The sequence below is a fragment of the Talpa europaea genome, assembly GCF_964194135.1.
Source record: "Talpa europaea genome assembly, chromosome: 8".
Lineage (NCBI taxonomy): Eukaryota > Metazoa > Chordata > Mammalia > Eulipotyphla > Talpidae > Talpa > Talpa europaea.
In genome coordinates this window covers 70136821-70158404 of record NC_140075.1, presented here as the reverse complement: position 1 = coordinate 70158404, position 21584 = coordinate 70136821, and the positions used below count along the sequence as shown (strand labels likewise).

The window sequence follows — 21584 nt, the reverse complement described above, 5'->3', positions numbered from 1 at the left end:
TGGTTTAAATCAACTAGTATCTGAAAACAGGAAGACAGGAGACAACTTAGGAGTGGGTAGCAATTACTTGGGTATGAGATAAAAGAACTTGAAAACACCACAACAGATATGGATAGGAAGGATGAATGATGTCCAATTTTGAAGCATATAGTCAAAGGTTGAATTAAGCCAAATGTACCACATCTATCTTAGGATAGAGGCTTAGGCCTCTAGAAACTGTCACTGCAATTTGGCTAAGAGGAGAAAAGCTGCTGGAGCTTGGTCACATTGGGTAAATTTTAGTACCACAGGAAGACTCCTTAACGAGTTTCTTTTATTTATTATTTTTAATTCCTTGAACTTATGCAGCTTTATGACACTAGACCAGAAAAGGATTAATGAAATAAGTTTATAAATATTTATAAATTGATTTTATTTATGCAGCGATTTTGGAAAAAAATATTGCAACTCAACTTGGCTTGCCAACATTAGAGCTACAAAGAGGGCAGTAAAGTATCCGAGTCATTGGGAACTGGAAGCATTCTTCCATTTAGCATGTCAACTCATTGCAAAATACTTAAACTGTCCAACGTTTAAGCGGTGATAAACCCCCAAGTTTGCTTGCTGTGCTGGCTTTTTTGTAAAATTAACTTAAGGTACAGAATGATGCAATTGCATTTTAGTCAGCTCTATAAATCTACATTCTTACTCCTTTCTGTAGAATTCAACTGGGATAAAGCATAAAGGTTCAGGGCAGACTCTGCTGGAATCAAAGTTAATGAATTAATCTCGCCGAACTTTCTGTACTTTCTCACCACTTTCAAATTAAGCCAGCAACTGCTTTCCCACATTACAAAAGACATTCAGGAATATAGTTAATTATATTAAGTACCGTTTTTTTGCCTAGTATGCTAGTACTTTCTTAAAAAAGTGAGATTATGGAGATTGACAGGTGATTTGTCATCTTTTAAAATAATGAAAATGTAGATGGGACAATTAAAATCACAAATTAAAGATGACACTAACCTCAACAATTCTTGCTTCTCAAATATATATTTTAATAGCCAGCTATATTTCCTATAGGTCAGATTTTTTTTTTCCTATAGGTCAGATTTCTGTTGTTGTTTGTTTTTAGTGTGAAGGCCATTAGAGTGAGCAAGCAATTATTATTGTGATAAATTCCCATCACAGGCGTTGAGATTATGATATTGTTGTTCCTCTCATAATTGATATTGAGATCGTTTTTCCTCTCATTACTATTATTCCGTATCATGATCACTAAATGAGATACCCCAACTCTCACTACAAACTTAGAAGTTCCTAGTTCTACTTAAAGACATCATCTATGCTTATATATGGACCTTAAACTTGAAGTTACTCAGTAAATAAAATAAAATTGAAGTATTTGATTCAAAAGCAGGAGGTATTTAAATGAATGGATCAATGGGGAGAACTTAGAAATCCCAGAAGTTTTATCCTTCTCAATATCCTTTGGTTTGATTGTTTTGCCACCACTTAAGTATTTGTGTCCAAAGATAAAGCTACTTATCAACAAAATAATTGATAGTCATTTTCCCTGAAGATAGTCCACATGCTTCAGCTTTCTCCTGTTACATCATAGAAATCTCAAAAGTTTTTGTCCTGACATCAAATTTCACTGTATCAGTTATCTGCAATTCCCCATGCCAGTACCCCTTCCCTGAAATAAACAAAGACTCAGTGGTCTTCTCCTGGGCTTCGTTGTTCCTTCACAAAGGACACAGACAGCATTTCCTATGGGACAAGGCCCAGAAAACTGCTGGCACCCCAAGAGGGCTGCTATTAACAGTAATAAGAACATGAGCTACATTTATAATCAAAGCAAACATGACCAGATCCCTGTTCTGGTTTAATAAGATAATTGAAAATTACCTCATGCAAGGTGTTCAATGACCAATAAATGTTTGGATGGTGGCCAATGGCCTCTGGATATACAGGCATTTGATTATAAAAGGATGTTTGGCTGTTTCCCAGAAAGAACAGCTAAAAAAGGGCAGAGTTACTTTCCCCCTTTTCCATGGGTATGGTGCAGGAGCAAACAAAGGCTAGAACAAGGTTGAATCAGAGACAATCTGTAGCCATTTTGCCAGTGAGGAAATATTCGACCTGGTGATGTTTTTTTGTTTTTGTTTTTTTTTTCCCACCACACCTTCTTCACCAATGGTAAAAAGATTGGAAAGAACCCAACTCTTGCAGGGAAAGTTAAAATGAATTGCTGTGAAGACTTGGAGAAAGAATTCCTGATACACTGTCAAGTTTTAAAAATTCAATTTTAGAAATAGACTACTGATAAATCAGGGGTAAAATTGAGCAAAAAGTACTTTTTTCAAGTTCTTGCCTGAAATGAGTCATGCTTATTTACAGTGTTTTTTAAACAGCATTTAAAAAAATAAAACTACCTTAAGAACTGTGCTTCTATAGAGATTAAGAAAGAATATAAGGGGTTAAGTATTCCAGTAACTTCCATACTGGAATGTCTTATATTCTGCCTGTTTACATATTGAACATTAAACAAGGAAGTGATGTTTTAAAACTCATTTATTTTGCTTTGTCAGAACTTTTTTGGGGCTTATTTTTATCTTTGCTTTTGTTTTTCATTTTATCGCCCACATGAGGGGTTCACTGCAGGCTGAGACGCATCCTAATGATGCTAACCATCCTGGCCAAGCCAAGGGCAATAAAGAGTTCATTTAGGGTTAGATAGCTTCACCCTAATATTAGGTGGGCAGGGAAAGGCCAAAGTCCCAAGGGATGTCTGCTTCCTAGCTATATTTATTCCAAACAGAAGATGGAAGGGGGGGAGAATAAAGAAAAGTAAAGATGGAAAGCTGAGAAAAGTAAAGGTACTGGCTTTTCTAAGAAGGGAGTAAACAGTAATTTCTTAGTCTGCTCTTACATAAAAGGATGACATTTAGATTGGGAATCAGCCCCGCCTCCATTTCTATTGTACTGAACCATAAGCCACTACAGATACTTTAATGTTTTTGATTGAAAAATCAAATTATGAGATTCAATAGAATATTAAAAATTGGAATAAATTTACCTAAAAGTGCCACAAAAGAGTTGCTTTCATTTAGATCCAAAGAATAAAGGCTATATTTTGATGTAAATGACATAACAGTTTATGAGGAATGATTTTACACTTTTCCTATAAGAGGGGCTTTATAACTATCATCAGTGACCTCAGATACCAGAATTTACTTAGGTACAGTGGAAATGGAAAAGGTGCCTTTCATAGATGTTCTAAGTCATGAATAAAGTTCAAAACTCTTTAACAGCATTCTATATCTATGCAGAGTTTAAAAGGACACTGCTATTAGTCTGGGCACAGATCATCCCAAGGAAGGGAGATTTAAAAAAACACAAAATGTACCATCCACAGAAGAGCTTTAGTGGGGGTGAGCAAAGAAGGGTGGGAGGGAGTTCAATTAGTAACCACAGATAATTTGTAGGTCTTCAGCTAAGTTTATAGGGAATGAAGCTTTGCTTCCCTTTACATTCTTAATCTTCTGTGTCTCAGCAGGGGTTGAAAGAGTTCCATATTAAAAAAAAAAAAATCAGGGCAATTATTAGGCCCTTTGAACTGTACTGTGTAGGGCAATTCCAGTGGGATCTTGTGTTTATAGGCAAATTAGTAGCTTCAGTGGTTTACTGTTAAGCTAACAAGTCATTAGAAGGGTCTGCCCCTTCAAGCACTCTCTCCAAAGGTATTCATAAACTGTGAGTCTGGGTTGGAAAAATGGAGCAGTTGGTTAAAGCCAGAGTACCTAGGTTCTCTGTTCTCTTCAGTCCAGATGTAGGCCTAGAGAAAAACTATCCGGAATAGCATTCTGGCAGCTTTATGTTGTGGTGTTGACTTTGCAATGCAGATTGGAGTAATATAACTTTGCCACCTAATAGATCTTCCTAAATGAAAAGAAACTTATGCTGTTTGGAAGAGGGGGAGGCAGGAAAGAAGGGCTGAAGGAAACCAGCTGGCCCAGGATTACCCACTTCCCCCCTTTCGGCATTCTTCTGCCAGATGCCTATGAGCTGTGTTAAAAGCACACATCAGCAGCTTCAATTAGAGGCACAGACATTAGACCAGGATTCTCCATGGAAAATAGATTCCTGACTCTTTCTGGGGTTACTAACAAAACAGGAGAAATCTTATGTCCTCGATAATCTATTTTCTTTCCAATTCTTTCTTTATTCTTCCTTCCCTCACCACTCCTCACCCCCCACATATTCCATTCTGTTCCTATACACATTGCCATATTCATTGACCATCTTGCTTAGGGAAGAGGTAAGCAGGTAGCTGAGGTAGCTCAGCATTCTGAATTAGAAAATGTCAGGTTTGCCATAAACAGATGCGATAGATTCTGCCATAGTGGTTACAGTCCAAGGAAAGAGGCCTAATTTTGAGCATTTACTGTCATCAGGACACTGATGACATTTATCTTATTTCATAAATTTTAGTTTCACACAGTTCACTTTAAGAGATGTTTTTCACCTTCAGACCTAACATTATCTTGGTAAAAGCTGATTGCAACAGGTACCAGGTATACCATATTAGAAATAAACTTTATTTCTAATATAAAAAGGGGTAGGTTAATACAAAATAATGAAGGAGTTGCCCCAGATACAAATTAACACATGGAGTTTTTCCCCCCACTTACTTGTGAATGAACAAGTAACACTTTTACAAAGGAGCCTTCTCTTATACAGCTCTGTGAAAAAATGAACCTGGTTCAAGGCACCCTCAGTAATAGATGAGTTAAATGCTATCCATTCAGTAGAAGACTACTTACTAAACACAGTGCTGGAACGGAAAGGGGCAAATGGCTTTTTGATTTTTTAATCCAAATCACTCTTGTTACAGGAAGAGGAATCTGTAATTTTGTGGCGAATTTTTTTATCATGCTCCTATAGATTCTGTGAGATTTTCAAAGATAGGATTTGCTAGAGGCTCTCTAAAATATTTTATGAGACAAAGCAGAATAACCATAAAATAGCATGAACAATTCAGGTTTGTATAAATGTTGGAGTTAGTAAAAGAGGTTATGAGTCCCCTCTTGGGAGCTTTCTATATAGAAGAGTTTAAGTGTGGCCTAACATCATCGGTGTACAAAGAAGCAATCAGCTTCATGGTTTCCTCTAAGTTCATTTAACTTATATTTATTTATTATTAATCAGTCAATGCTTAGACGTATTAAACACTTCTGAATTGCCCACTTACACATTATGCCTCAGATAATAGGAAGATGAGGAATGTCCTCCATAAATAGCACCATGGCTGTCAGGTGGGAGGTCCGATTTCAGCTCTTAATTTTTCAGAAATGGCCATTCTTCAAAATACCTACCCCACACTTACGGTGGTGCTGAATGCTGAAAGAGCAGAAAGGGTGCAGCTGGCAAAGGTCACCAGAACACTAAGTGCTACAAACAGAGAGCTGCAGCAACATGCAGCCACTCTCAGCCATTCTCACCAAAGAAAGCAGCCAGCCAGTGCCATGTAGAGCTCAAGAAAGCAAAGCCTTCTGTAGAAACCAACTGATCAAAACCAAGGGCTTGCACAGGTGCAAAAGCAAACACAAAGAATTCTCTGGGTATAATAAATGGGCCTCAAGGATAGATGCAGGCATCACAACACAGGACAGGGAAGAACAAGAACAACACAAGACAAGCACTGGACCAAAACAGAGAAATACCCTTATTCACACGACTCGTCTTCTAGAGAACAATAACTAGGTATAAGAACCCTCTAAATATATTCAATATCTGATTTATCAAACAAAGTCAAATAGATACAATTCTCATTCCAGAGAGTCCAATCTTTGTTCTTCATAGACTCCTATGTCATTTTTATCAAGTTCCTATTACACAACCTTTTCAGGCACTGTTAAATGTAGATACATGGGCAGCGTGGGACTTTTAAGTAATAGTAAAGATTCTGATAGCCAAAGGTGAAAAAATTCAGTCATTGATTTAAAAATGCTTGAATTTTGGTGAGCAGAAAAATATAAAAAACTGATTATTAGTTGTCAAAAATAGACAAATAATATATGAAATCACTGGTCTAAAATAAGCTATTACTTGTGAGCCCTAAAGAGAATGAAAAAGGAAAGTAAAATGCAGTCCCCACTAAAGACATTTGTCTTAACAAGGGTGATTTCTGCCTGGTCATGGCCCACAAAGTATACCAGCAAAATCTCAGTTCATTCAGTGCCACGCATTTTTACTTTGGTTACCAGAGGTCCTTTCCATAAACCAAGAAAGTAACAGGACAAATGCTTCAATACTATATTATTTTTCCTTTCTAGTCTCTTAAGAGAGTCAGAATGTCTGTCACTCATGGTGTACCAACAAGAGCATACCCCTTCAAGATGTAACTTGGTATCAGTCCTTCAAGAGACTATGAAACACCAGATACTTTAACATGGTAGTAGGAATTGTCTGTGCTTTCAGCTAAAACAGGAAAGTATTTTGAGTTAAGGGGTAACAAGTATCTCCCCAACCATTTCTCTTGGTCCCTACCACTATTTCCCAGGGCAGTGAAGGGACATTGAACATTATGATTACTGCTATTTTATAGCATTATTTTTATGACATTTGAATATGGCTGCACTTTTTTCTCAAATAGAAGTGGTTACTGCTTAATTAAATTGGTTAGTGGGAGGATATAGAACTGTCAGCTGTGAAGTTATAGTTCTCATTGATCAGACGTCTAACCGCTCTGGTCAAGAAAAAAAGGGGGGATGGGTGGAAAGAAATGCCATCAGACTGACTATTTGGCTGCCCAGCATTACCCATGGACAACAGAAGAGTTAATCCCTGTGGGTGCGTCCATATTAGAGCAAGTGCAATTAAGAGAAGTAGGTAGAGGATAGAAAAGATAAAATGAACCAAGATTAAAATGGTGCCACTGACCATTTATGATCCTATAATTTTACTGAGTCATTTAATGAAGAGATTGAACACAAACGGCATATAAATCCGTATAAATGACCAATGCCACAAGTAAACTGTAGCTTTATGCAAGCTGCATGACTGACATAAGCTATTTACCATTTTATCAGTGATGGAATAATAGAAGCAGGTGTTCCTGCTGGTCTAAGCACAATACATTCACTAAACATTTTATAAATCTATCAGATTGTTGTATCAGTAATGTATTGTACTATTGCATTTTTCTTAGGCCTAAGTTATGGAAAAAAGGAACAACACAAACCTCCTGCTAAGCATCAAAGAGTGAGGTCCACATTTCTTATGCTCCTTCTTAATGCCTATTTACAAAAACAAATAAGCTTTCCATTGTACTCAGAGAGCTGCCTTTATATTAATTTGAAATGAAAAAAAAAAAAACCCACAATTTTCCTGTGAGCAAACCAACTTTCCAAGTTCTGGTTCATTTATTTCTCTTTAATATTTCAAAGGTTTGTGGCTTTGGAAACATTTCTCAAAAAAATAAAAATTGCTTCAATTGTAGGGTAGTGCAATGACTGATAAAAATGAAAACTTGGAATGAAGGTTTTGTTTGTGACTTTCTATTGTTCACAGATCTCTTCTGGGGTTCCTCTTTGATCTAGAAATTCTTAAGCCCCAGCTAGTGCCAGGTCTCAGCATACACATATAATTGTGCTCACCTACAGAGGCATAGAAACACTATTCTCAGACTTATCCCACATATTGAAGCTGGAGACGCTTTCCCTTATATTATTTGCTGGAACCTGATCAGCCACCAAACTAAAACACATGAACAAATGCTTAGTGGCCTTGTCAGAAAAGTTCTGTCTACAGTGAAGGATTCCTGGGGTTCCAGGCCAGTGCCTGAGGCCTCTGCAGTCAGCACTTCGGCACACAGAAGGCATGTGGTACTCATTCAGAGAATGCATAAATGAATAAATGTAAGGAAAACAGAACAATAGAGTTGCAGAAGACAGGCTGTGCCTCCTGACAGTGGTAGAGTTGGAAAGGAGGCAGTGAAAGACAACATTTTGTTTATTCTTAAGCACTCTACACCTTGATCCAAAAGTTGTGGGAATGTCTGTGACCATGGAGGCTGGGTAGACTGTCAGCCCTTCAGGAGACACTGGGGGTGATTCTGGAGGCATTCTAGCTGAGTCCAGAGCTGGCATAGTGAGGATCTGGGGGTGTTCCTTATACCATTCAATTGACTATGGTTAGAGAAACACTCCCCCAAAATATAGTTAGGGGCTGTCCAGATGCAAAGAATATTACTTTTTCTACCCATTTCTTGATAATCATATTACTGAAAGTCTCAATGTGACTCTGAGGAAACCAAAGAAAGGGACAAATTTATCCTAATTGTTTAAATATTATTTCTCAGATTAAGAAAAAAGTGACAGTGAAGAGTTTAGGGTATACTGGAGACCATTAAATTGAGTATGTGTTGGTTTTGAAAGATAATTCAAGTGTCAGGAAGCCAGATACAAACTCAGTTATCATGAGACAGTTAGCTGGACATACAGAAGCACTTTCTGGCTGGATGTCTACTGGAAAACGGACAGTGAGCTCAGGATATGAGTCCCGCCATAATGTTTCTGGATATATGTGTATGAGTATCTGTTGAAGGGCTGTACTCGCGTTTTACACTTGGTCTCTTCCAGCCACAGGAGATAGGTTACATTTTTTTTTTCCTCAAAATAAAAAATTAAAATGTATATGGTTTTTAACTTGAAACAGAAATGATTCTCATGTTAAGGCCAGCCTTGGGATTCCCTGGGATACACTGGAAACTCTTTCCACCAAAGGCTGGCAAGCACCTCTAGCAAAGAGGGCCTCTGGTCTAGCTATTGGGCAGTTGCATGCACTTCAAAATACTGTGTGGGGAACGACAGCAGCTGGTAGAGCTGAAAGAGTGTTTTCTGGTAGTATCATTACTACATAAAATAATATGCTAATAAACTCAATAGATATATTTTATAGTAACCAATAGTGATTACCTAGTGTTTGTGTATATATATAATATATAATAAGCATCTCACTTTATTTAATCTTTAAAACTTAATATTTACAAAAGGTCCTATTACTAAACTCAATTTACAATGAATAATGAAATGTGTTTAAAAGCACATACCAGGACCAGAACTGAATCTGACTCCAGAGTCCACACTGGCAGGAGCATGACAGAGTTAATTTAATGTTTTTCTGACACACTTTCAAAAGACTCAAGAATTGGACCCAACAAATTATAACTTCCTCTATTTAATGCTTTCCTAACTTAATAATGTAAGGTCCAGGTTCCTGGAAATAAGGTGCCTGGTGTAAAGCTTCCTGGGAGTGCTATTTTGGGGTTACTGCAAACTATGATTGGCATGTGACCAGGGCCAGGATAACAAAACACCTACAGAAGGGAAGGTGAATTCCCATCCTGCATTCTCTGCAGTGGCCTTTGACTATCAATGCTGGAAGGTAGAAATGCAATTTTCAGACTTGCCAGATTTCTGCAATTAAATCAACAAATAAGTTATCTCCATACCGTTTTCCATAGAGGCTGCATCAAATTACATTTCCACCAACTATGGATGAATGTTCCAGCAATACCTCTGCTAGGTATTCACTCAAAGAACATGAAAACTCTGATACAAAAAGACTTATGTAGCCCTATATTTATAGCAGCACTGTCCACAATAGCCATGTCATGGAATCCACCTAAGTGTCCATCAACAGATGAATGGATAAAGAGATGTGGAATATATACTCAATGGAATACTATTCAGCTATTAAAAAAGATTAAATAGTATCTTTGGGTGATTATGCTATGTGAAATAAGTCAGAAAGTAAAAAACAGATCTCAGATAATGTTACAAATCTGTGGAATATAAGTAAGCAAATACTGGCAAAACACAGTTTAAACAGTTCTTTAAAATATACTGGTTGGGCCTCCCTGGTGGCGTAGGGGGTTGAACGCCACACTGTGAGGCTGTCCAGAGCCTCTGCAGCATGAATTCAATCCCGGCTGGCCAGCAAGAATCCCACATGGCGAGGCAGACCAATCCTGTCTCGCCCACTGCTCCCCTCAGCAGTGTATTTCATCAGTCTGCCTGTTCTGTTCCCCAGTCTCTCTGGTGAATCCTCTCACCTTTCCGCACATCTGGCCTGTACCCCGGTTCTTGTATAAATAAATAAATTTTTAAAAAATATATACTGCTTACCCAAGGGAATAGGGGAAGGACAGAGGTAGTGCACTAGCATAGGAGTTTTGGGGGAGAGTGAATGAAGTAGTAAAAAATGTAACCCTAAATTTATAAAGGATTGGTAAATTTTAAGAAAATCAAATATGCAAGGTAGATCACAGGCCTATTTTTCGTAAGATTCCAAAGTGGTAGATGATTAAAAGGGTATAAATGAAATACCCGAGTGTGAACCCACACCCACCCACACACACACACACACAGACATACACAACACACCATTCATCTCATCTAATTAAAATGTTTCCAAATGCCACTAAATGTGAATTGTCTAGAATAGACATGAGAACTTGAGTTTCTCTTCCTTCCAGTAGAACTATGAATGCCCCTGGATACTCTGTTTATCTTAATTCTGGTCTACATTATTCTTAGAGTCATTTATATTTTTTGTTAATTAGATCCATTAATTTATCTGGCATAACAATTTTACAGCAAGGCTACACTTCTACTTTTCTAACCAATCAGCAGTCTTAGCCTTAATGGTGTCAGAATGTAGATTTAAAATAAACCCATGTGGTGCCAGAAAAAAAAAATTATTCTTTCTCTCTACTGCACTAACAAGTCAGAACTTGACTTGGATTTTCCATGGGGATAAGGTGTGAGCAAGACTTCAACACTTGCAGGTGAATACTTGTTATTAGGTCCCTTAAGACATTTTCTTTTCTTGGAATTCAAGTATAATTTCTGGAGTTCCTGAGTGCTTAGATTCGAGTATTTCACCAATCCCCTTTAATGACAAGTGTGTGTGATGAATTTAAAAAAGCATTTAACATAAAGTGGACTTGAGAGTTACCTTTAAAGATATAAAGGAAATCTTATAAAATGTAAAAAGGCAAAGGAAAATTAGTAATGTTTTGATATCTGAAACAGTAAGTATATTTTTCCTGAAAAAAAAAAAGTTTTTCAAGTAACCACAATTATTATTTGGGGTAATAAAAATTTATAAAATAAACTGGTATGTATGTTCTAGTGAGTATGTGTCTGTTATTATATTAAATGCTTTCTCAGATATAAAATGTTTTCTCAGATTTTAAGAATCAGTTTTTACTTTTCAGTTGAGAAAACTGAGGCACAGAGAATCAACACTACTTGCTTAGAATACTACAGCTAATTAATAGCTGGCCTTGATATTGAATAAAGTGAATCTTAGGGACTCCCTGGTGGCACAAGGGGTTAAGCACCACTATATGAAGCCATCTGCAGCCGCTGCAGCACAAGTTCGATCCCCCGGCCTGCCAGAGAGCAGCCCACATGGCGCAGCAGACCTCTCCTGCCTTGCCCGCTGCTCTCCTCAGCAGTGTGCTTCCGTCAATCTGCCTGTTCTGCTCCCCACTCTGTCTCTGGTGAATCCTCTCACCCCCCACACCTCTGGCCTACGCCCCAGTTCTTGCTTGCATAAATAAATAAATCTTAAAAAAATAAAGGGAATCGGAGTCTAAAATGCATACCCTTAACCATTAAACTTCATTTATATTGACTTTAAATATAGATTTGGAGTGACTACTAAGGATTGATAAACTAAAGATAATGAGTTAAATAAAACTAAACAAGATAACTACTTAGAAGTAAAATGAAATGGCTAACTTCCATGTTCACAGAAGAGGGAAAAACACCTACACTTCAGTTGTAACAAATCAAGAGTTCTGGACAGTATTTTAGAAAGAACTAGGTCCATTTCTTTGTTTATCTCTGTAATGGCCTCTTTCTCCCTGCAGTGGTTTTCCATCCACAGGAGTGGAGCCATCTACACCGACCCGCACGGGCACAGGGAGTAAGCGCTGAGCAAGTCTGTTTGAAACATGTGTCTCTTTGAAAGTTTAATGGAGGCTTTTTCCTCATTCTCCTTGTTGCTCTTTAGGAAACAGGCTGCATACTTTCAGGGACATCCACCTTCTTGTTTTCCTGGAAGAGGCGAGCACTCCACATCCCTTTGATCATGCTGTCTACATGTCAGACTCTCTCCATGAACAATACACTTGTTTTAAAAGTTGGTGCTCACTAAATAAAATTGAGTGCATGATAGAGTTTGGAGGAAAGTCACCTATTAGACACTTTTTACAACAATGGTCCTAAATTTACTGTGTTATTTTGAAGTATGTGATTATCCTTAACCAATCAAAATCCCTTATGGTGTGTCCTCTGGGTTCATAACCAAGCTCTGTAATAATCTACTTTTAGTTACAGTCAAGACAGCTCCAACTCTTAATGTCTAATAAATAAATGGTCTAACAATTGGGAGCTAATTGACACAGTGGGACAGTGTGAAAGGCCTGTAATCATGGCCTTTATTGTCACAATTAATTTTCATATTATAGCAAAATATAACCTCAGGAGCCCCTTATAATTAAAAAAAATCACTTTGTACTCAAATGTAGCATTGATGTGCCTTAAATACATTTTGTTAATTTTGAACCATCTCAATCTCTTCAAAATGAACAATCAACACTGTCATGTTTTCTGGGAGTGATACGCAAAACTGTAAAGACTCCATTTCCAAAGAAGAGCTGGGCCCTATGCATGACAAAATACTTGCAATATTTTTAATAGATTTACTTTTTAAAATCTGTGTCACAAATCTTAAAAAAATATGTAGTTAGACCCAGAGTCCATTTAGAGACAAACAGAAAGGCAACACTAAGCTAGCAATAGACTCACAAAATAAAAGTCTGCTAATCCAAACAACAGTGAGAGCCTATTACTAAGACCGAGTTAAAAGAGTGCTGAGATTTGGGAAAGTAATTAGTGCTCTGAATATACCATGGGAGGTTACCTGGGCTGTTTTTTTTTTTTTTTCTTATGGAAAATAACAAAGGCTCAGTCTTGGATAATTAAATATACAGAGGATTCAAAATTCATTTGCTTCTCATGAACAAAAGTTCAGTAATTATCTTTCCAGTAGCAGAGGGGAATTGGGCAGGGTGGTTTTGACTGGGGCTGTGCACGGAGTGGCACGCTGTTTGCTTCATTTAACTTTCTTTAATATTATTAATCTTTGGGAAATTAGACTCTTCTCTGAGCAGTGTGAACTGCCATCCTCAAAATAACTGGATAATCAGGTAGGAAAAGTCTTCTCTCAGAGACACAGGTGCCATTAACACTTGATTTTTCTTAATCATCCCTCCCTGAGAGGGAGAAATGAAAGGAACATTTCCCTAACAAAATTTCTGGCAGAGGCATACTGAAAAGATAATTGGCAGCTTCATAAATATCAGTCTGGCTGAACTTAGTAAAACGAAGCCAAACAAAAATTACCCCCCAGATGGATTGAATTCAGTTAAATAACCAGAGGACCTTTCTGATCTGAATAGTACTAGATATTCTTAAAGCTGGTATCAAAGGCATCTGAGCAAGAGCTGGCTCTGCTGAATATGTGCTACAGCTTGGAGGTGATGGGCAAGAGCATCAGCTCTGGACAGGGAAGAGCAGGCTCTGAATTCTGGCTGCATCAGTTTGTAGTCTGGATGAGTTAATCCTAGATTATTAGTTTTCTCATCTTCAAAACAGAGATGATACCTGTCTCCTATATTTCTTGGGAGAACCAAATAAGGTAAGACAGCATGAAAAACTTGGTACATATAATGTGATGACATTTCTTTCAAAAATAATTAACAATTATTATTATTAACCTCTTACAAGAGACTAATTAGAATAAAGAGCTGATATAATATAGCCACCTAGATGAAGCATGTGGGAGCATACAGAACCCTGGATTTAGGGTTTAATTCAGAAAACTGTGGACAGAATTCCCACTCTGCTGCTTGTGGGGCCTGGAGCAAATGACTTAGGTTCTCTGAATTTCAGTTTCTCCATATGAATAGTGGGAATAGTAACTGTATTCAACAAAAAATAAAGAAGATAATGTCAGTTTATAAGTGACTAGCATTGTGGTTTAGCATTTAGTGCTTAACAAATAGCAGAAGTTCAATCTTTCTGCAGAGTTCCAATTACAAACCTCTTTTTTAGAAGATTAAATGCAGACAACTGAATCACGAGCAACTTTTGGTCTACAACGGTCATGAAACTGGCAAAACTCAGTCACCGAGGTGTCAATATTAGAACTGATTTCCAAAAGGCAAAAAAACACTTTCTTCTCAATGCCTTCTCAGACTCACCTTTCCCTGCAGATTTGATATCGTTCCCCTTATACTGTGAAATCTGCTGCAACACCACCATTTGATACCTGTGCCCACATCATATGCCAGAGAGGAAGTCTTATGCATATAAATAAGAATACCATGGAATAACTGATAACAAGGCAAGTTTATAATGTTATCTACTTCTCTTAAATAAAGCATTAATACAAACTGTCAGACTAGAGACCATTCTTATGGACAGATATACCGTATGCATACAATTAATATAGTAACTATAAGGTAATAAGTTCAGCTGAAATTCTTTCAACTGTGTCTAAAGCATCATAAAAAGTCTGAAAAGAAATTGGAATAAATGTGCAGAGAATTTCTTTTCCAAGAAATTTAGTATTTAGGAGATTATGCATAATTTGCCAATGTGATATCACAGAGAAAAGAAGGAATAGAATGGTCTGGAAGCATGAGGGTTTTTATTCAGTAGCTAAATGATTTTCTTTCCTGATAAAACAGGCTTAAGATATTAGCTGAGGTGGCATGATTAAGCCTGAAACAAACAATAGTTCTTCCATATAAAATTTAATTGATCTGAGAGCTAATAGAGAATTCTTTACTATATAAGACCAAAATAAGATCATCAAGCTATCTTCCTTGAACTGAAATCTCACATGTGTAATCCTTAGCCCTTCTGCAAGCCAAAAGAAGTAGAGCCTGTATTTTTACCCAAAGGCCCAAGGAAGGGAGAAGAATTTCAGATGGAAAAGTCAGATCCGGGTCATCTCCTTTGTGATTCAGCTATGGCTGTGGTGTTGTGGTGTTTATGTTCCAATTGAATCACGACTGAAACCAGAGTCAGCCTTCATTATAGATACTGCCACTGAGCCTGCTAATCTAGGTTAAAAGGAATTTGCAAACTAGCTGTAGCAATGAAGTTCATGGGTTCTTCAATCTCCCTTTCTCACTCCTGATTCAACAACACACAATAAAACAAGCTCATGTCAGAGGTTAATTAGATGCTTCCTGAGCACCTGCAAGGGCAAAGCCACTCAAGAGAGACAAAGATACTCATGCAGAAGTAGGAGGCACCTAATCTAGGAAGGCAACTCTGGGTTTTCAAGTCCATTTGCTTGTAATTTATCTGGGGAGATAAGATGAAAATGCAGAATAATTAGTGCTATAAAAAGTGCTTGATACATAAACTGTCTTTAATTAATACTTGCTTAATGAATAAAAAAATGAAAGATTGAGTGAATGAATGAATAAATGAAAGCACTAATAAGGCAATATATAATAAATGTCAAAATGTCAAAGGAATAGGCTATCCTAGGGGACGTAAAAGAACAAGGAAGATACCACTGAAAAGATGGAATTGGGCTAGGCTTTTAAGGGCAGACTTGAAATACATACACACATATTTATATTCACTATATTCACATTTACATGCACTATATTCACAAGTTTTTGTTAGGCAATAATAAATCTACACTGAGTGGTAATGTTCACAAATATTTCAATTACCTATGTAAAAAAAAAACCTTTAATTACAAAATGATATCCTTGAATATTAATGGTTGATTCCGGATAAATACCCTTAAAACTAATGGAAGAACAATGCTTCTGGTACTTTCATCAACTGCCAAAGATGAATGATAATATTTGTTTTCTATTGCCACCAAGCACTGACATAACTAATATTATTTTAAAGTATTTGCTGATTATAAAATGCAAAACAATGATAATAACTCTTCATGTGACCCTTCACAAATTCATTAAACTCTGAAGAAGTTTCTCAAGTAGAAAATCCAGCACTGCTTCAATTAACTTTCAAGAGATCTCTGCTATTTGTATTCTCTTTCTGCACTGCTCCAGCTATTATATATACATTTGCTACAAGTGCACTAAAAACTGTGAAAGTCTAATTGTTAAAAATTTTAAGTTGCTAATGATTTTTTGCTATTGACTAACTTGGTGGTTCCTTTATTGAGACATGCCAGTGTTTTCTTCCTCCATTCCCATCACTATTTACCTGCACGTATGTTTTAAATGCCAGTTGGGCTTCTGAATATATTTTAAGTGTCTAGATAATGATAAAGAACAATTTGCAAGGCAAATGCATTTATCTGCCTGATCTCTTGACCTAAGGTTTTGGTGATGTTTGTTGAGAACCTAGGGCATCAGCACTGGCCTTTGGAGCTCTACTGTATTCAAAATTCTAGTTGGGTAATTCCCTTTGACTTGGGAAGAAACAGGTACTTAAAAGATTTATAGGCTAATATGGAAAAATTAAAAAATGAAGATCATGTGAGCATGAAAAAAGCTCAAACAACAGAATTAGTAAAAAGTAACAAAAAAAATTAAGAGCCAGTGAAGCGGCAAAGTAAAGTTTTTGTCCTCTCCTAGCCAAAGGATAGGAACCTAAAATGGGTTTGGGATTATAGAATTAGATCTTTGCTCTGATTTGTTGCCTTAAACTTTTATAAACACTGTATTTTCTATAAATGGCTACTGCAAAGAGTGATACTAAGTAACTCTGTTCTACAGAAAAAGAAATATATACTGTGCCCCTTTAGTAAAACTGTTTTTAAATTCTAATAGAATTTCAAGGTTATTATCTATTTCAGATCAACAGTGGGGGTCAGAGTTCACAGCAGCCAGAATTTACAAACCTCCAATGGGTTTTGATTGACAGCAATCAGCATCTCTTCAGCATCACTGAGGGAACAAAGTACAGGTCAAGACAGCGGGCGATTTCATCTGTCATTTTTAATTATCTAAATGATATTCACAGACAAAACCTTTCCCATCCATCAGGGCATCACATTACCATAGACAATGTTTGTTTAAAGAAGAGGCCATAAAATCAAACAATTATGAATGCAGACAAGCCTTGCTATTGACTGCATAAATAATCAAGCAAGAGTTCCAAAACTCTCTGCTAATGAATTGGTAGATTGCTGGCAGGAAGTGGCAAGTAATAATATAGACAACAGTCTAATGTTCTTATTGACTTTTACTAAAGCTTGACTATAGTCGCAAAGATTCAAAAATGACGTCAAGTGAGGTTTCCATAGGAGCAGTATTGATAGCGGTACACGGCTAAAATACAAGTAGTTAACTCTTGACCTTATGGTAGGACCAGCAATCCCCTGAGAGCGCTGAAATGCTAGCAGTATAATACATCATGAACTGAGCCAACAGCCGCAGGGGCCCTGACAGCATGACCACACAGGCATGGGGCCCTTCTTTTGCCATTTATAACGCAGTAATCTCTAATAATTCAGCTGCAACCCTGAAAATTAACTCTATTTCAGTTGTTACATGAGTAAATAAAATTCCTACCCCCTTTCCTTCCTTCTTTTTTTAGAACAGTGAAGGAAGAGCGTATACGTACAATACAAGGACCTGGTAGCAGCTAACTAAAGAGGAAAGGGCATGGAAGCAGAAGGGACTGGGCCTCTAAAGTGGTGCCAACACTGCCACACAACCTGCAAAATGTGGGGCATAGATGTGTGTAATGTCTATGCTCTGGCTAATGTACATCTGTTTTTACAGCACATCCTTACTCCTCTACTCAACCATCTTCATAAGGTGTCTCTCCTGATGCAAATAAAACATTCTTTTCTAAAACTATTAGCAAATAGGGTAACCCTTGCCTAACAGACACCATTTTGAAGGGTTAAGGGCATTATCAGGTAATAATGCCCCATGTTAAGTAAAAACGTCTTGATATTGGCAGATGTTAGTCATTACTTCCCCGCTCATCTCTTATCTCACCACATACAAAATGTTGTCATGGTATTTAATACAAAATAACTTAAAAAGAAATGTATTCACCTTGAAAATATATTCTAGAAATAGGAAAATTTCCTATCAAAATCAGAAAGGAGAATGGAAGGGGGAAGATTTTTCATGTAAGAAAAGAGTCCCCACAGCAAATATGATTTTCTATAGCTGCTCAGCAAATCACCACCCATAGCCATGACCATGAGGCTGATAGGATCATTTTCTGCTGCTAACCTTCAGGTTCCAGGTTCACATATTTTGAATTGAAAAGACATGGAGTAAAAGAAGAAAAAAAATACATGGAGAGGGGGGCGTCAAATTTCAGTTGACTGGAAACTGGAAATGAGGTAGAAAACAGGATAACACGAGCGATAGGTGTGAAATGTGTCTCTGTTTTAGTAGACACTATAGAAACAACACACTATCACATAGATTCATCCGTTAGCTTAAGGAGCTTTCTGGGCTTCCAGACTCTGGAGTCATAACAAAACACAAAAGAATGTTCTACTAGCATTAAAAAATAAAGGCAATATCAATACAGCTCTTATGCTAATAAATTCCTACTTCAGTTCTGAGTTTCAGTATTTCCTATGCCATTACTACATTATTTTTATGACTTTAAAACTTATTCGAAAACACACACACAAAAATCTCTGGCATCAGAGATACATAGGTGCTGATTCTATCTTCATCATTTACTAGTAAGTGACCTTAAACCTTTTTTTTTTTTCCAGCTTATCTATAAAATGGGAATGCTAACAACTATTTCACTGGGAGGCAGTGAATGCAAAGGACTCAGTTCTGCAGCATCTGACAAATGCTCAGTAAATAGTAGCTCCTTTTTCTCTCTGGCTTTTATCTGTTTTCTATATACGTGCCACAATCCAGGAGTGATTTTAAGATTAGGAAAAAGGGACTAATTTTCATTTCTATACAAAGAAGACTGGGATAAGAGAGATTATTACACACATGGCCTTAAATAACTGAAATAATCCTTCTAGTAGTCAAACTAACTTTCTAAATAAATATATTATCTCATAAGAATTTTAGTCATTTTAAGTTGTTTTCTTGAAAATGAAAATGTCAACTCTAATATGAAAATAAAGCTATAAATGTCTCAGTTACTGATTTATAAGGAAATGTTTTCATTGAATGAGGGGGCCATCTTCATCAATACAACTATTCTCTTATTCATTTGAAATTCAATTAGTCACCTTTAAATTGTGGTATGTTTGAGATAAAATATATCTATGAGTTTGATCAAGCCCTTCAGTTGCCATCAATACACCCAAGGGTGAACACTTCTTTGATGTTCCGGAAGAGCCAAGAAAAATAACATGGCATCTTGTAGGATTAACTGCAAGGTTATTACCATTGGCATCGCTCTGTGCTTTTTCTATATCTGACCATAAAAACTTCAATATCATCTCAGTTCTGGAAAAAAAAAATCAGCTCTTTCCATTTCTCTCTCTCTCTCTCTCTCTCTCTCCCCATTTTTCTCTCAATAAAAAAATAGAAGAGTCTTTGAGATAGACTGAAACTGAAAGAAAAGTAAACTTAGTATTATTGAGAGTGAATTAAGATATGGTCCAAGGATCATAGACTTCTGTCTTCCTTCTGCTTAAATACCTATTCTAATCTCTTAATATCTGATGATCTGTTTTGGCATTATCACATTTCAGTGTTCTGTTTCTTAGTTTTCCCCATTGTTACTCTGATGTTCAAAGGCATGCATATTGTAAATGGTAGGGACAGCTAAATAACAAATTCTGCAAATGTCCCAAGGTATATATTTGTGAAAGAGAGTACAGGACATACAGTGTGCCTTTTTAGATTGTTCTTTAAAAATCTAAATTGCAAAAAATGGGGGGATACATTTATTTTAATTTCAAGTGCATTCAGGTATGAAATGCAATGATAAAAGAAGGAAAAAAACAAAGAGGGGTCACCCTTCTTTTTTTTAGATTTTTAAGATTCTAGATCTAAAAGTGCAAAGTAACATACAAACACATATGCATACTTTTCCCTGTGCTTTAAAAATGATAACATAACAGCATCCACAAAATTCTAGGTATATTCCAGGCAGAGATTAAAGAGAAAGAAGATGCATTTAGAGGGGAACATCCATCGTCCACATACTTGGTGCAATACACCCTACAAATTGGCTATTAGCCCTGCCCTCATCTTGCTACAGCAGCAGTCACAGCTGGATCAAATCTATAATGTAATAGGGGGATGAGGTGTCTTTGGATAAGGGCCAGCACCTTAATTCCTGCTGAAAGAAATATTGCTGATAGAAATATTGACTGCTAAATTATTCCAAAGAAGGGACACAAAATTCTTTTCTGTGTCAGTCTGAGCTCTGATATAGTAAGCCATGGTCTCTTATGGTTTTCTCAGATCGTTGTCTCTCCAAGGGATGGGGACTCTCTCTACCCCATTACTACCAGGAATCTTGTGTGCATCTGTGTCTGCACAGCACAAGACTAGGAGACATAGGTGCTGAAAGTCCTGAAAGGAAACACCCTCTTTTCTGTGATAAAATACAATAATATCAAATTGAAAATACTCAAAATGTAACAATGGCTTATCTTTACGACAGTGTGATTTGTATTCTGGATGGACTAATCATTCTCTATCTAACTTAGTTCAATCCTACCCATCTCTAATTTCCTCACATCCAGACTCTGTGAATAATGTTTTTTTTTTTATTTTTATTTTTAACATGAGGCAGTCTAGATGACATCTGAAGAATAAAATTCTTTCCATGGAACAACATTCGGCTGACAGATGACCATATGACACCCTTCAAACAGTACAATATGTCACCATCAGAACACGACTGCTGGGGAGTATATATTCAAGGTAATATTTAACGTTCGAGTCAAAACATAATGGAATTATACCAGCACTTAGTATGAACACACATAAAGAAAGGCAACAACATGCCTCACCAGAATATAATGTTTAGTTCAGAAAAACATGATAAAAATTATTATATTTTGTGAATGAGACACAGCTAATCGTGTTTTAGCTCTAAGAGTAAATGAAAAATAAATATTAAGTTTGTTTTTTCCTAGGATGAAGATAATCGAGATAAATGTAAACTCTTTGTTTCATCTTAATATCACACTAAAATTTATTCAATAAATCTATTAAATAAATCAAGCAGCAACCCTCACTAAACTCACTCCAGCCCCGCAAGATATGAAAGTTGCATTTGTAAATGACAATATGAAAAATAAAACTAGGTATCTAATTCTTTCATTTTTGAGGCAGAAAATAAACTTCATATAAAGTCCTTTTTCTAATAACACACATATTTTAGGGGTTATTAGGAAGGCCAGTGAATTGTCCCAAGTGTATTCTCATAACAAGTTCTACTATCCCCATGGTAAAGCTGGTTTCAGAGGAATCTTGAGAGAATTCTGACATTATTAAAACCACTTTAAAGGAGACACAATTTCTAGAACAAAGTGCCATTGGTAGAATATTTTTT

At 36.7% G+C, this 21584-nt stretch overlaps 1 protein-coding gene across 12 annotated transcripts in view; it reads right to left on the bottom strand.

The window, feature by feature from the left end:
• The window catches only part of NPAS3 (neuronal PAS domain protein 3), a gene marked incomplete at both ends in the record, with an annotated part of 849875 nt that overhangs the window by 384728 nt on the left and 443563 nt on the right, over positions 1 to 21584 (bottom strand). The gene's annotated exons all lie outside the window — the stretch shown is intronic.